Raw genomic sequence first — 14,583 nt, 5'->3', positions numbered from 1 at the left:
TGTCCATGAAGAGAACCTTCACTGACCGTTCAACACAGTGAGTCAGTCATATTGAGTCAGAAATTCCCTCTTCATGTTCCCCTGGGTGGTTTCCATGCTGAGCTGCAGCAGAACTACAACAAATGTCTGACTTTCTTAGGGTCAGAAGTCCAACTTCAGAAGATTTCCACTTTATTTTACTAACTCAGTCAAGCAGAACTCTTGTGTCATGTTTGGTTCAGGTTTGTTTTGCACTGAGAGACAACAGAGCAACGACATGCCCTGTATTGAAACAGTATAAGGATCTCTCTTGGGCCAGTTTGAACAGGAAACATATTTATTTCAAGCACACGAGAGAAAGAAAGTGCAACTATAATTAAGCTGGAATAATTGTAATACTGATGCTCAAACTGGACAGACTGGTTTACCCTCCCACTGGGTGTGGTTTCCTCTATAATATAGAGCAGTAGTCACAGCTCTGCTTGTTATTCAGCTCATCTTTGGACTGAAGGTTTACAGCTCTACATCGACTGCAGGCTAGAACACACCGGCTGTAACCATGGTTATAGTCACCATCGACCACTGGTGAGTTTATCACTCTATTATGAGTATCACTCTTAAAGGTGGCACATATTGTAATTATTTATTACACTTTGGAGCTACTTTTGAGCTACTGTTTACAGAAAATATAAGTCCTGGAGTAACTGGTAGGAAACACCTTGTGCATCAGCACTTTCTGCACCAGCTTTTATCTAATGTTTGGTCTCTAAAGAATCTCAAGAGCAAAGGAGAAATAAATGTGTCTTGACCTGGATGAAGGTTCATATTTACCCTTAAAGTTGAAGCTAAAGTTCAATGATGTCATACATATTGCATTGCAGTGTATGAATGTTTCTTTTCCTTCTGTTTTTGTGTGTTATAGTCAAGGATGAGAGCCGGCCGGCCGCTTTCAGCAGCTGCAACAGGCACTGAGCATGATGCCCGGTGTGCAGGTGACGAGACGGTCAGGGCCACCAAGTAAGCTCTTTCCACTTAGACATTTATTAATGTGTTGAATCAATGGATACTTGTGGGGGTCTTTTTTGTTAGTTGGTTTTGTTCTGCTTTAGGGTTTTTTTTAATGCCACATTTTGAATTTGGACTAATCCAATGAGATATGATTTGGGGCAACAAGTTGACCACACCTAGTTTAAGGTTGTCAGCATTAAACACCATTATCTTTTGATCCCAGAGCTGTGTACACGCACACACACACACACACACACACACACACACACACACACACACACACACACACACACACACACATATTACTGCCTCTGATGGCTACAGATATTAAATAACAACACTGTTCAGGATTTTAAACATTCAGAATAATCAAAATCCATTTAAATCTGGACTATATTAAAGTGTAAGTACGTTTATTAAATTAAAACTAAACTGAAAGTTTTGACTCAGAAATGTCTGAGCGATCATCTCTGCAACACGCCTTAAAAAACTCCCTGAGGCAAGTTCCACTGAACAGGAAGAAAACCAAGTGAACATAACTTTCTGATGACAATCGGCGGCTACGGTTGCTGTTTCTCTGTCTGTCTGTCTGTCTGCCTGTCTGTCTGTCTGTCTGTCTGTCTGTCTGTCTGTCTGTCTGTCTGTCTGCCCCCCCCTCCTTGACCATAGTGCCTCCCTAAACTGCCAAGCATTTCTCATGACTGTATATTATATTTATATATATATATTGTGTTGTAAAAAGTCATTTCACAAATGTTAAAATGTGTTACATATTTTTTACACAGGGATGTTGATCTGTTTTTTAATGTTAAATCACAAACTGATTTGTTCACACTGAGGACGAGAGGGAGCTATTCCTGCTGATTTGCTTTCATTTTTATAAAGATAGGTTTCTTTGTGTTTGAAGTTCTACATTTACTACCTGCTTGAGAAGTAAAATGGTATCATACAAAAACTCTCTTCTTGTTTAAAAGACCCTGGTTGTAAGAACTGATAAATTATGAATCTCAAATAGGTCAGCATGTTGTCATAAAACACTAAATGCTAGATTTAAATTTTTTTATACAAAACAAAAATATAATTAAAACTACTGTTAAAATAAAGCTGCTTTGTTTTCAGGTTTCATGTTTGAGCGCTGTTTACAGTGCTCTAACTTTTCCTTTTAGCAGAGCCAGGGACAAACTGTACTGTGCCCAGCCCATGTCTGCCTTAAACCTGTTTTACTGGTGGTAATTTGAACACGGATAATATTTGTACACAAACATCCTGAGCTACTTTATACTGAAGACTGCTGTCTCATTTTCCACAGACTCCTTTGAGGTATGGGTGAATCAAGAGCTGGTCCACTCAAAAACCAAAACGGGACAGTATCCTAATGTTGAGCAGGTAAGCGTGTTAGGAAGGTAGAGAGTTTTTGTTTTTTAAGTAACAACTTTTTGTGTGTGCAGTAGTAGTGTTGTTTATTCACACTACACTGATTGGGTTATCCCAGCTACAGTGATATTTACACTCCTGAAACTTGATGAGCCCGACAGCTGCTCCATTTATGTAGCACTTTTTTAGGTTATTTCTTTTGAAAAAAGGCTTTTAATTGAATGAATTGTAGAGGGAATACTTTCCTCTTGGAGCCTCCTGCCACCTGCTGGTCAATTTGGCTGACTATTATACTGTTGTGTTTTGTGATGTTGGCATACTGTGATGTTCCATCTCAGGTCCAAACTGCACAGATATTAATCATGGCGATTCATTATTAAGGAGGTGGTGGTGGGTCCTGAGGCTAGACCAGTTGAGAACCACTGGCTTAGAGATGCATTATCGCCCCCTACTGGACTAAAGTGGAAAATGGGGAGTTCATTCAGGGCATATACATACAGTCATTGATTCAGGGAGGGCAGGAGATTAAATTTGGCCAAAATGATAAAACAGAACTCTTAAGTACGACCATTGAGTACGACATGGTTCCATTTGTAGCAAAGAGCGTTAAATACAATCGGATCATTCAAGACGTACCATGCTGTTGCTAGCTAGCTCACCTATAAATCTTTCCTCTATGTGGCTAAACGTTTAAGGTTGATAGAGAGGCGAATGTCATGATATTTTTGGTTTCAATTGTTTGGTTTGGGCTAATGTTTACACACGTCTTATTTTCTTTGATACCTTTTTGGGGCTTATATTGTGACCACTGCACAGTTTGACAGGGGATGTGATCTAAATATAAAAGAGATATACCAGTACTGAGTCTCTCTGAACACTGTTCTTGTTCATGATTTCACAGGACAAACATTTACAGAGAAAATATTGAACTTAATTCAATTCAATTTTAAGTTAATTCTCCAAAAGTTAAAAGTTAAATCCACGTTAGCAGCTCTGTGAGGCTACTCAGCCACAGCACAGCCACTAAATGCTAACAACTGCATGCTAACATGCTCACAATGACAATGCTAACATGCTGATGCAGACATAATGTTTACAGTCTTTACCTGCTAAGTTCAGAGTGTCAGCATGCTAACCCTTACATAATAACAGTTTAAGGTTTGGACCAAATTAGTGGACAGATGAATGAACAATACCATTCCTGGAGCCAGGCTGCTGGCTTGGCTAAAGAAATACACCCAAATAGGAGACAGATTAATCAAGTTCTAACTTTTTTTTCTGTTTCCAGATAAAGGCGAAGGTGCAGAGCATGAACAAGGGCCAGTGCGCGACCCAGGGATATTACCAGAGCTTTAACCGGGGATGACGTTAGTGGAACACCAGGAAGCTGGTGCATCAGACGAGCAAACGCTCTCATTGTTAGAGGAAAGATTGTAAAATTGAAGCTAAATTCGCACTGAAAGACGGTTTGTTTTCAGAAACCCTGACGACATTCTGTCTTAAACATTTAGGAGAAAAAAAAGAATTAATTGAAAAATTAGAATATAGAATTAAAAACATTGTTAAAACTGAATTTGTTGACCAAAGATAGACAGTCGTCAGCCACGAGGAGATCAGACCATGTACCTTCACTTTAAAAACAGACAAAGACAAGAAGAAGATGAGAGCAACTCTGAGGAGCCAGACACTGATCTGCACTTCTGTTTATGAATGTACACATCAAAAACATGTGGTGTGTACATGATGCAAGTCCAGAAGCTTTGCAGCCAACTGGAGCCTGAGAGACTGCTCTCTCTGTGTCTGTCTGACTCATAAATAAAACATATGTAACGCTGTATTTACTCATGAATGGAAATAAGGAAATGTAACTCTTAATCAAGAAGTTTAAGGAAATATGCTTCCTCACTTTTTTGCAAATAGTCGTCTTGGTTACTTGGCAATAAGATGAGAAGATACCCACTCTCAGGTCTTTCTTGAATTTGAAGCTGCCACCAGAAGCCAGTTAGCTTAGCTTAGCTTAGCTTAGCTTAGCATAAAGACTATACACGTGGAAACAGCTAGCTTTGCTATGTCCTGTCCACAAAATCTGCCTTCTAGCTCCTCTAACGTTCCCTTATTAACATGGTACATCTTGTTCATTTGATCTGTACGACAACCCAAGTGTAAAAAGTAAAATCTGCTGTTTCACAGGGCTTTATGAGCTGGATATTTTCTTGGCTGGGATCAGTAACTTCCTGGAGTCTCCACTAAGCCTACTGGTCCTGTCCAGGAAATAGACCAGCACATGACCCCCTGAAAATGTTTACTCTGTGGCTTTTGTACAGGTCGAACAAACAAGATAAAACATGATAAGTGATGAACTTAAGAGGTGCTTGTAGGCAGATTTTGTAACCTTGGGACAGAGCATGGCCAATCTTTGTGCTAAGCTATGCTAAGCTAACCTGCCGCAGTACATTTAAGAGAGCGGTATCGATCTTCTCGTCTAACTCTCGGCAAGACAGCCAATAAGTTTATGTCCACAAAATATCTAACTATGCTTTTAATGTTGGGGGGCTTATTTCCTCTCTGATTTGGTGAATAAATTGAGACTTTGACTACGGACATTTTCTAAGCTACTTCTGCCTGCATTAAGGTGTGCACTCCCTGTACTGGTGACAGCACTGAACTTCTGATTTTCTATATTAGCACTTCAGTCTAAAATAGCCTATGAACACTGACTCACACTTTTCTAACAAATGTGATCTATTTTAGATTCATTCTGCCTCACACTTTACATGTATGTTATGTGGATGGTGTTTTTAGTGAAGTCCTGGGTAGTGCTGCCAACTTTGTACTGTTCGCTTACTTACTGCATTTTAGATAAACAATAGGTCAATGTCAAATGTTACAAATGGGATCTTTTGACTCTGAATGTATATTTGATCTTTAAAAACAGCTTACTTTATTGTTTTCTAACTTGTAACCACTGCCAACATGCAACTTTTTTTTTTCCTGAAATGCAATAAAATATAATTGAAAAACCCATGGGCGTGTGAGTGGGACAAGTTCCCCAATACTATACTTTTTAAAACTATCGGTTTGGACCTACAATGGTACGGAAGCGTTATCACGTTATAACTTATATTGTTATAACATTAAACTTATCACGTTATAACGTGATAACTTATATTGTTATAACATTAAACTGATGTTTGAGTGAGGAAACTTGGACGGACAAATTGAAAAATATGGCTAATTTACAGGATTTGATAAAGTTCTATGCTTGGGTTTAGACAAGGCGAGATTCTGCTGTTACTGAGCACGGTGGATGATACTGTGATAAGTATACGTACACTGAGAAGGATTTTAAAACGTATGGGGCTGTACAGGAGAAAGAATCAGTCCAATATTATGTGTCGCATCAGGCGATTTCTGCTTCTTTGCACAACACGATTCGATTAACTCAATGACTGTATATATAGATGGACAACGCGTCTCCATCTGCTCCTATTGTACGATATTGACGCCAAAATAGCCCCTGTGATAGGCGCTGCCATCTTGCAATGGCGACGTCATATGGAGCCAGAGACTGCGCAGTAGAGATCGGCGAGTGAAGCGGCCGTAGCCACTTCCACTAACCCAACCAAACACTTAACTTACCAAAAAAACAGCAAGGATCCCGCACGGGATCTTAGGGCCTAAGATTGATGGGTGGGGGTTACTGAGTCAACACTGGCAAAAGGATGAATGTACATATTTAATTCAGTTAAATTCAGTTCAGCTATAGTTAATTTAAAACGTACCTCTTATGTAGGCACTTGTGTCCTGAGAGTTGGTTGGGTTGGATGAGCTTCCCCCACAGATGCCCTCAGCAACAAATCGTCCACTGTTCTGACTGAGGGCCATCCCTTCAGCCTCTGTGAGCCTTGTTTTTTGGGCCTCAGCCTTTTTTTTATTGGCTGTAATGGAGATTCAATTTGAACATATCTAATACAGCACACATTTGGAGACTTGTATGTATAAAGGTGTTTAGGTGTTGCTTTAAAATAGAAAATATAGAATAAATTTATTGTCATATGCACAGTGAAAAAAGTAGTTATCACAGGACAATAAAATTCTTGCTTTGCACATCCTATAATATTAAATAGTGCTGGGATAGCAGAAAAATGTACTTTTCTTTCTTTCTTTTATTGCTCAGAAAATTTCACTAACTACTTAAATGTATCACATCTTTAATGTAGCAACTTATTGTTGTTCAATCAGCCAGGGTAGGCTAAACAATATCACAATTGCTTGTAATGAAACGATACCAGACCTGTGTGAACTACAATTTTTAGATTTGATCTTCAGTTACACACACACACACACACACACACACACACACACACACACACACACACACAGACACACACACTCTAGATCATTTTTTGAACATTTTTTTCTGTTCATACTCACGCATTTACTCTGTCAGCAATTTTCTGCCAAGCCAGCTCCCGTTCTTTTGCCGCTGCTACTGTGTTGCTGTTTTTCTTAAATATATTTTCACATTCTGCATATGCAGTCATTAATATTTCTAACACCACTGGGGAGAAATAGGAGGATCTTGCCTTTTTTTTCTCCTGATGCCATGGAGCCGTTTCTTCCTGTATGCGGACTATGCGGATGCATAGGACCCCTGTAGCCACTAGGGGGCCCCCAAGCTGCAATTCAGCCTCAATAAATTAGGGGAGAATTAAATTACTGTCTTCATCTGTAACCAGCCAAGCCCCTCGTCTCTTGCGAAGCACTTAGATGCTTAAAATTAAATGTAGAATATAAACTAAACTAAACTGTAATGATATGGAAGCTGTGGCTTGTGTTGTGGGGTAATCAACTTAAAATCATCATAATCCTGTCACGCAATGAGTGACAGCCCACAGGTATGATGGGACAGACAGCTGCACGTCAGGTCAGTGAGGATGATTGAGTCAGACGTGCCGTTACGCGAGGCTGCTGTTAGGTGAATGTGTTCCCGTTATTAGCGGAACCTCGCCCCGGTGCTGTTTAACACTGTGGCCACATGAACGGAGCGTTCGCGGTGAGGTTGTGCGTTTGGCGACAGGAAGTAGGATGCGTGAGTTTGGTTTCCAAAAGTTAACGTGACGGCGCCGGTCACGCTGATTAAACATACATTTTAACCCCATTAGAGACGGTAAATGACAAGTAACCCAGTTGCAGCCCACAAGTCTATTTGTAGTCGCTGAACCAAGTGTGGTAAAAGTAGGAAGGATTTTTGTTTTGTACAAAAAGAAAATAGACTTTAAAATCTACTTACTATCTATTTACTTTAAAAGTAAACACTACCACTACATACTTCATACTATATACACTACCAGTCAAACGTTTGGACACACTTTCCCATTCACTCGTATGAGAAAATGTGTCCAAACGTTTGACTGGTATAGAGAGAGAGAGAAAAGGAACAGGCCCAATGATTGCTAAGCACAGGTGTAGCCAATCATGGCACAGGTGTAGCCAATTATGTGACAGTATATAAGGTCAGTGAACATGCAAAGTTTTGCAGTAGCTTTGTAGAGCAATAAGACAGTGAAAGACAGAAATAAGGAGAGATTTGTGATTAAAAGAAGAATGAAACCTTCAGGATAAAGGGTAAGAACTCATGCAATATTTAAAGAAAACTATGAGGATCTTTGATCTAATCCAAATAAATCTAATAATTACATTATAACACCAGATGGAGACCTCTACTACTCTCTCTTGCTAAGGTGGTGCGTTCTGCACAAGAGGCCCGCTCCATTTTTGAAGAGTTTCACTCCAGCCATTTTGGGGGACACTGTGGAGTGGAAAAAATGCACAGTGCCATAATCAGCAGGTACTACTGGCCTGGCATGGAGAAAGATGTCCTCAAGTGGGTAAGTATCTTCATTGAGTTGAAATACTAATTCAACAATGGTGTCGCCCCTCTGAGAAAAGATGGATGATTATGCCTGCTGGTAATGTTTTAAAAAAAGCCATCACCAGTAATGTATAATGCGGATACATTTGCATTAAGATGAGTGTCATACTTTTAATAAATTCTCCTGTTAAGATTGTTCAGTGTCAAAAGAAGAGGTCACTTTTAAAGAAAAGTAGTACATCCCTCTAGAGGTAAAGGAAACAAATCCATTGTTAGTTTACAAGCACATCAACAGAGATTTCATGCCATGATGTCATGTCTTTTATTTTCTATGTTACAGAGCCTCTTGAGCTTGTAGGGATGGACCTGGTGGGTAATCAGTACATATGTGTCATGGTTGATTATTTCACCAAATGGGCAGAGGCCTGTCCACTCAAGAGTAAAACAGAAGATGAGGTGACAAATTGTATACCAGATTTATTTTACAAAATTGGTGCACCTAAAAGACTAACAGACCGGGGCTCAGAGTTTGGCAACAAGGTACAGTCATGAATAATTATTCTCAGATATGTAACTTCTGTTATGCTGACTTTTTCTTTTCACCCAAATATAATTTCAAGGTCAACTATGGATTGTGTGAGAGGCTGGGGATTATAGGGAGCCTTTGTGCTCCTCACCATCCACAGACTAATGGCCTTGTGGAGAGGTTGAACAGCACTATACAATGGTAGGTTTACTTAAAATTATTCAAATGAATACTACAAGTTATCAGAAAACATGTGTGTTTTCTGATAACTTATAGCATTCTTATAGTAACCTATAGTATTCATTCATCATGCAATGCGTGTCTCTGGATTTTACAATTAATTTGAATCCCCTCTCTACTTGTTAAACTCTTCTTCACACTCAAACAGCAGACAGGACAAATTCAGCAACCTGGTGAAAAATGAAGACCTCAGAGGCCTTAAAAAGCCAGTCAACCACCTACCAAGAGGTCAGAAAACACAAGAAAAAGCCAGGAGAAGGCACGGAGGAGATGACACAAAGCTCAGAAAGTTGTGAGTACAATTCCACTAACTATATATTACATTATGCACTTACCAAGTGTACTCAGAAAACCTGAAGGGCCTGGCCCCAGGTCAGGAGTTAGACAGTGAGGCGAGCCTCTTTCCTTTTTAAAAATACATTTTGGTCTAAAATGTATCTTTGATATTGGAACAGTGGGCCACATGTTACTCTTTATTCATAGATTGTCGATTCATACCTGAACATCCTGGGAAGGAGGACAGGTGTCGGGATTATCGATGCACTGGTAATGACTGCAGTCTGGCAGGGCTCCAAAAACAAGTTCAAAAGGTTGAGTACACCACATTTTCCTTTCTAATAAAGTAATGTTGAAGTTAAGGTTTGTGTTTAATATGATTTATTTTCTTTAAGTTGAACCTTGACACAGTGGAAGTGGCAGCTGGTGCCGTTTGTCACAGCAGACACTGGTGGTTAGTAATCTTGATTGTACACACATTAATGCCCCAAGAAGCCCATCTGGTGTGACAGGGGTGGGCTATAATTTATATTTGCACATCCATAGATCATGTATATCAAGGAGAGGAGAGTTTTGTTTCTGGACCCATTTTGGGCAACTACAGAACAAATTCTTCACTGCAGAGATGTGACAAGGTAGGTAAAGTATCAGCTTTTAAGTGCTTTACATACGCTCACAGGTTTCTGCACTTGTGATAACGTTTAGCGAGCATGAGATCACATTGGATGAATTTCCTTGTCACTACTACTGTAAGCTCCTTTTCAAGTCTAGGCCAAATTAATGAAGACTAAAATGATAAACTGTAATGTGCCTTTGCTCTGTGTGGAGCACTAGTCTGCAGACACAACCCTGCCCTCGGGAGGTGGACCTGCTCAACCATTGCACACCCAAAACGGCAGGACTCAACAGCATGTGGTGTCTTTGTCGTGATAATCAGAGGCCAGCTGTAGAAAATCCCACCCACAGTCACTGATACCTGTGTCCCTTTACCTGAGGGGAAAACTACGGCCACACCCACCTGCCTTCCATTCCCTGGTGGGCAGAACCAATCAATCAAATTTTTTATTTGTATAGCGCCAAATCATAACCAGAGTTATCTCGAGACACTTTACAAAAAGAGCAGGTCTAGACCGACTCTTTGTTCTGTTATTTAAAGAGAGGCCCAACATGAATCACCATGAGTAGCACTTAGCAATATTTAACACATTGGCAAGGAAAAACCAGGAGGCAATAAAGCCGGCCGCCTTACATGAGGTCTGCCTTTTCCCTCAGACTCTGGCAGACAAAGGAGCGTGGCTGACATTATCCTCTCCTCCATCAACGACTGTTTGACTGTCAAATGAAAAATAAACTGCTCAAACCTTCCAAAATAAAACTCATAACCGGACCCTAGACTGTGCTCCTCTTTTCTAACCGACACACCACTGAGTTACAAATAGCCCTTCCTTTCATTGTTTTATAGCACTCTTTATTATCATTATGTTGCTTGCATTATGTCTAAGTTTATTGTTTGTTAGTATTTCCTGAGTGCTTACTGTGATTTGTTTAGTGAAGATAACCTTAGTTAAAATCCTAATTATTGTAATGACAGTCATCTATTTAGTTTATCCTTTATTCTTTGTCCTTTTCGGTCAAACTGCTCAAACCTTTCAAAATAAAACTCATAAACCGGACTCTAGACTGTGCTCCTCTGTTCTAACCGACACACCACTGAGTTGCAAATAGCCCTTCCAACCAGCCCAACATCCTACAGTTGCAATATTCTTCAGATACAATAAAGACCTAACCACTGTAACATCTTCACTGTTTACTAACCCTGTCTCCGGCGCTTTTGTGACAGACGGTGACGCTGCAGCAAAGAGACTGACAGGAGTATACTTCACTGGCAATGGGAACAGAGACAATCAGCATTTATTAGCGGGTCTTCCCGGGTCTGAAAAAACCCATGCCAGGATCCTGTTTGTGAATTTCTGCCTTGCCTTCAACACGATCATCTCAGCTCTGCTTCAGGACAAGCTCTCCCAGCTGAACATGCCCAACTCCACCTGCAGGTAGATCACAGACTTTCTGTCTGACAGGAGGCAGCATGTGAAGCTGGGGAAAACGTCTTCAGAGCTTAATGCTCTGAAGACAGTGCAGATGGTTGTGGATTTAAAAAAAGAAAGCAGCCACACCCGCCCCCATCACCATCACTGACTCCACTGTTTCCACTGTGGAAACATCAGCTAGGACCTCAAGTGGGAGCTGAACATCGGCTCCCTCATCAAAAAGGAACAGCAGAGGATGTACTTCCTGTGTCAGCTGAAGAAGTCCAACCCGCCAAAGACGATGATGGTGCACTTTTACACGGCCATCATTGAGTCCATCCTCACCTGCTCCATCATTGTCTAGTACGCTACTGCTACTGCCAAGGACAAGGGCGGGCTGCAGCGTATCATCTGCTCTGCAGAGAGGGTGATTGGCTGCAATCTGCCATATCTCAAGGACCTGTACATCTCCAGGGGCCTGAGGCGTGCAGATAAGACCCCTCTCACCCCAGACAGTCTCTTTGAGACCCTTCCCCTAAGAGTACAATTTTTATACTTAAGTAATGCTCACCATTAACCCTTATGCCTCACTATGTACATTTTAGTGCATTGTCACTTTTATTTTTTATGCAGTTTTTTTTTTCCATTTTTATCCCTATGGTATGAAATTTGGCGGTGTGCATTTTTGCCTTTGCCAACCTTTTGGAATTTGAACTTGAATATGCCTATAGTACTCAGTGTAATCTAAAAAGGCTACTTTAGGCTACTGAAGGCCAGTGTACTAAACTTAACCAACTCAAATGGTCTCTTTGTGTTGATGTGGATGTCAGAGTGGTATGAGTGTGTAAAGTGAAACTAATTTGTATGATTGTGCACGTGCGCATATGTATTTTTATCAGCTTGAGTGATACACATTTTATTATAGACTTCTGCAGGTCAGAATTTTCATCTCCTTGTCTCTGTCCCTTTCTCTCTCTCTCTTACACGCACACGCACACGCACACGCACACACACACCCAACCACTCACAAAAATGCACGTGCACACACAGGCCTACAAACTAAATAATACAAATATATTACACCTCCTAGATGCAGCCGATTTCCATGAGTTTTTAGATTTTAAGAAGATTTTAAGGGGAGTGTTTCAGTTATATCATCATCCACGCACTCTCAAGTCTGGTTCTGCTCGAGGTTTCTGCCTATTAAAGTGTTTCTGCCTCATGGTGGATTCATGTTGGTCTCTGGTGCTGCAGTGACAAACCACTTTACTGAACTCTCTGCTCGCTCCTTACGCTCCACATAAATAGATACCTCATGACACAGTGGGTTTTTTATAAGAGAGATGACTGAAGGTTTAAAGGGATAGTTCACTAAATGAAACACTCAGAACTCTGTCATAGAAATGATCCACCTGTGTCCATGATGCTGCTTGTTGTGACGTCACTTCTGAGTATCTTCAAATAATTCATGTCACTAAATTCTGTAAAACCTTAAGATGATGTAAATTATATGTTATGCTCTCACTACTATGGTTTGTATTTGAGAAAGATTTAAACAGGATTATGTAACAACCTCTCATGGACAATCTGAGGCCGACTGCTCGATAACAACTGTTCGATTTACATCAACATAATTAAATTAAAGTAAGTTATTAACTGAATACGACCAAGATCACACAAGATAAGTCTTATCTTTCCACTACAGAAAAAACAAGACAAGACGGTTTTTATTACTCACTGTATCCAACATTTCTTTGATCCCAGCAGTATGAGGAAATATCGTACCACTAATAAAGTTTATGGCTGATATGAGAACAATGTGTTTTTGTGGATGTTGCCTTTTACACACATGTCTGAAGGGTGTGACCATCATGTGACCGGAACACACACGCACACGCACACAGGCTCAGACACACACAGGCTCAGACACACACACAGGCTCAGACACATGCACACACACGCAAGCTCAGACACATGCAGACACACTTGTTGAAGCTGCTGATAAGAATCTGATAAGCACTATGACTGATAACTGATGTACAACAACTTTGAATGGTTCACCTGAAGATATTCCAGAGACTGTTTGTAAGAAGTGGACACAGCCACCAAATGTAACTCCCTCGATGTGGACTGCTGTTTTAAAAGCTTCAAGTTTGGCCTTTTAGCCATCGCTATCTTTGTTTATTGGAGCCAGAAATGAAATATTTAGATGAGAGGGTGGAGCTGGAGAGGTTGGTGAGCACAGACACAGATAGCTGCTAATCATTGCTAACATATACATAAAATACTGAGTGTAAAAACTGTGTTTCAGACTTGTTGGACGGTCTGTTAGTACAATACAGCGCAAAGCAAGACAGATTATTTGTCTGATATTTACATGAAAAAATCTTCAAAAGGCTCCAACAGCACAAACACGGCCCAGAGGTTAAGTTCAATGACTGAATTAGCTGAGGTGACAGCGAGCAGACAGCTAGCAGCTCCCACCTGTCACTCAAAGAGGCCACGCCCCTAATAACGCATCCCTTTAATCCTTGATATAATGTAAACAGGTGAGTGATATAAAGATTCTCCCTGTACAGTTGTCATGAAGAAATAAATGAGCTACAGAGACCCAAACTGTTTTTTGTACCAGGCTGTACACATGTTTATTTCTGCTGTAAAGTTTTAACATATGGCTCTATGGGGACTGACTCATGTCCCTGACTGTGTCCTCCTCTCACACTGACCGTGTGTGACAGCAGGACTGTCCTGGTTTCAGTGACTCCGCCCATGTCATGTGTGTGAAAAAGTCCTGTGTCATTATATTTTGGGGTGTCACACTTGACCTAATCTCTATTTACAGATTTACATTGTAGAATAGTCTACATAGTAGAATCTGTAGGCAGGGACGTGGATTTCCGGGAAGGCAATGTTCTGGTTTCCGTTTGAACTACGCTTGTAGTCCGAGTAATATTGACCAATCACGTATCAGCAGGCTGCGGCGTATGCAGGAAAAACAGTCTGTGAGGAGAGCAAAAGCAGGCGGAACATAATCCGGCGTAATGACATCCCGGCTCTCATCAGTGTGACCTGACGATAATTTAGCTTCTTATTAATCTCTATAAACGCACATCTGCAGCAATTTCAGCTAACAATCCGTTCTAGATCTAAAATTTAACTTGAGATGAATTCCCTTGACGCTGTGTCACGAAAGCCGATCAGCATTCAGTTTTCTTTTTTCCTCTTGAGGACAGACCTGACAAAGCTTGAATATTTAATTCTTACAAATCTGCATCATG

General features: G+C 40.5%; 1 long non-coding RNA gene across 1 annotated transcript; it reads left to right on the top strand.

The window, feature by feature from the left end:
- Positions 1-456: 456 nt before the first annotated feature.
- Positions 457-5,385, top strand: LOC138588990 (uncharacterized). Its single transcript, XR_011307831.1, has 4 exons — positions 457-564; positions 902-996; positions 2,297-2,373; positions 3,650-5,385. It is a non-coding gene; the product is annotated as an uncharacterized lncRNA (long non-coding RNA).
- Positions 5,386-14,583: the final 9,198 nt, after the last annotated feature.

The sequence above is a fragment of the Semicossyphus pulcher genome, unplaced genomic scaffold (assembly GCF_022749685.1).
Source record: "Semicossyphus pulcher isolate SPU_LCO1_2020_fin unplaced genomic scaffold, fSemPul1.0.p SCAF_1, whole genome shotgun sequence".
NCBI lineage: Eukaryota > Metazoa > Chordata > Actinopteri > Labriformes > Labridae > Semicossyphus > Semicossyphus pulcher.
The sequence above is the reverse complement of the archived record's forward strand: the minus strand, read 5'-3'. Positions and strand labels throughout refer to the sequence as shown.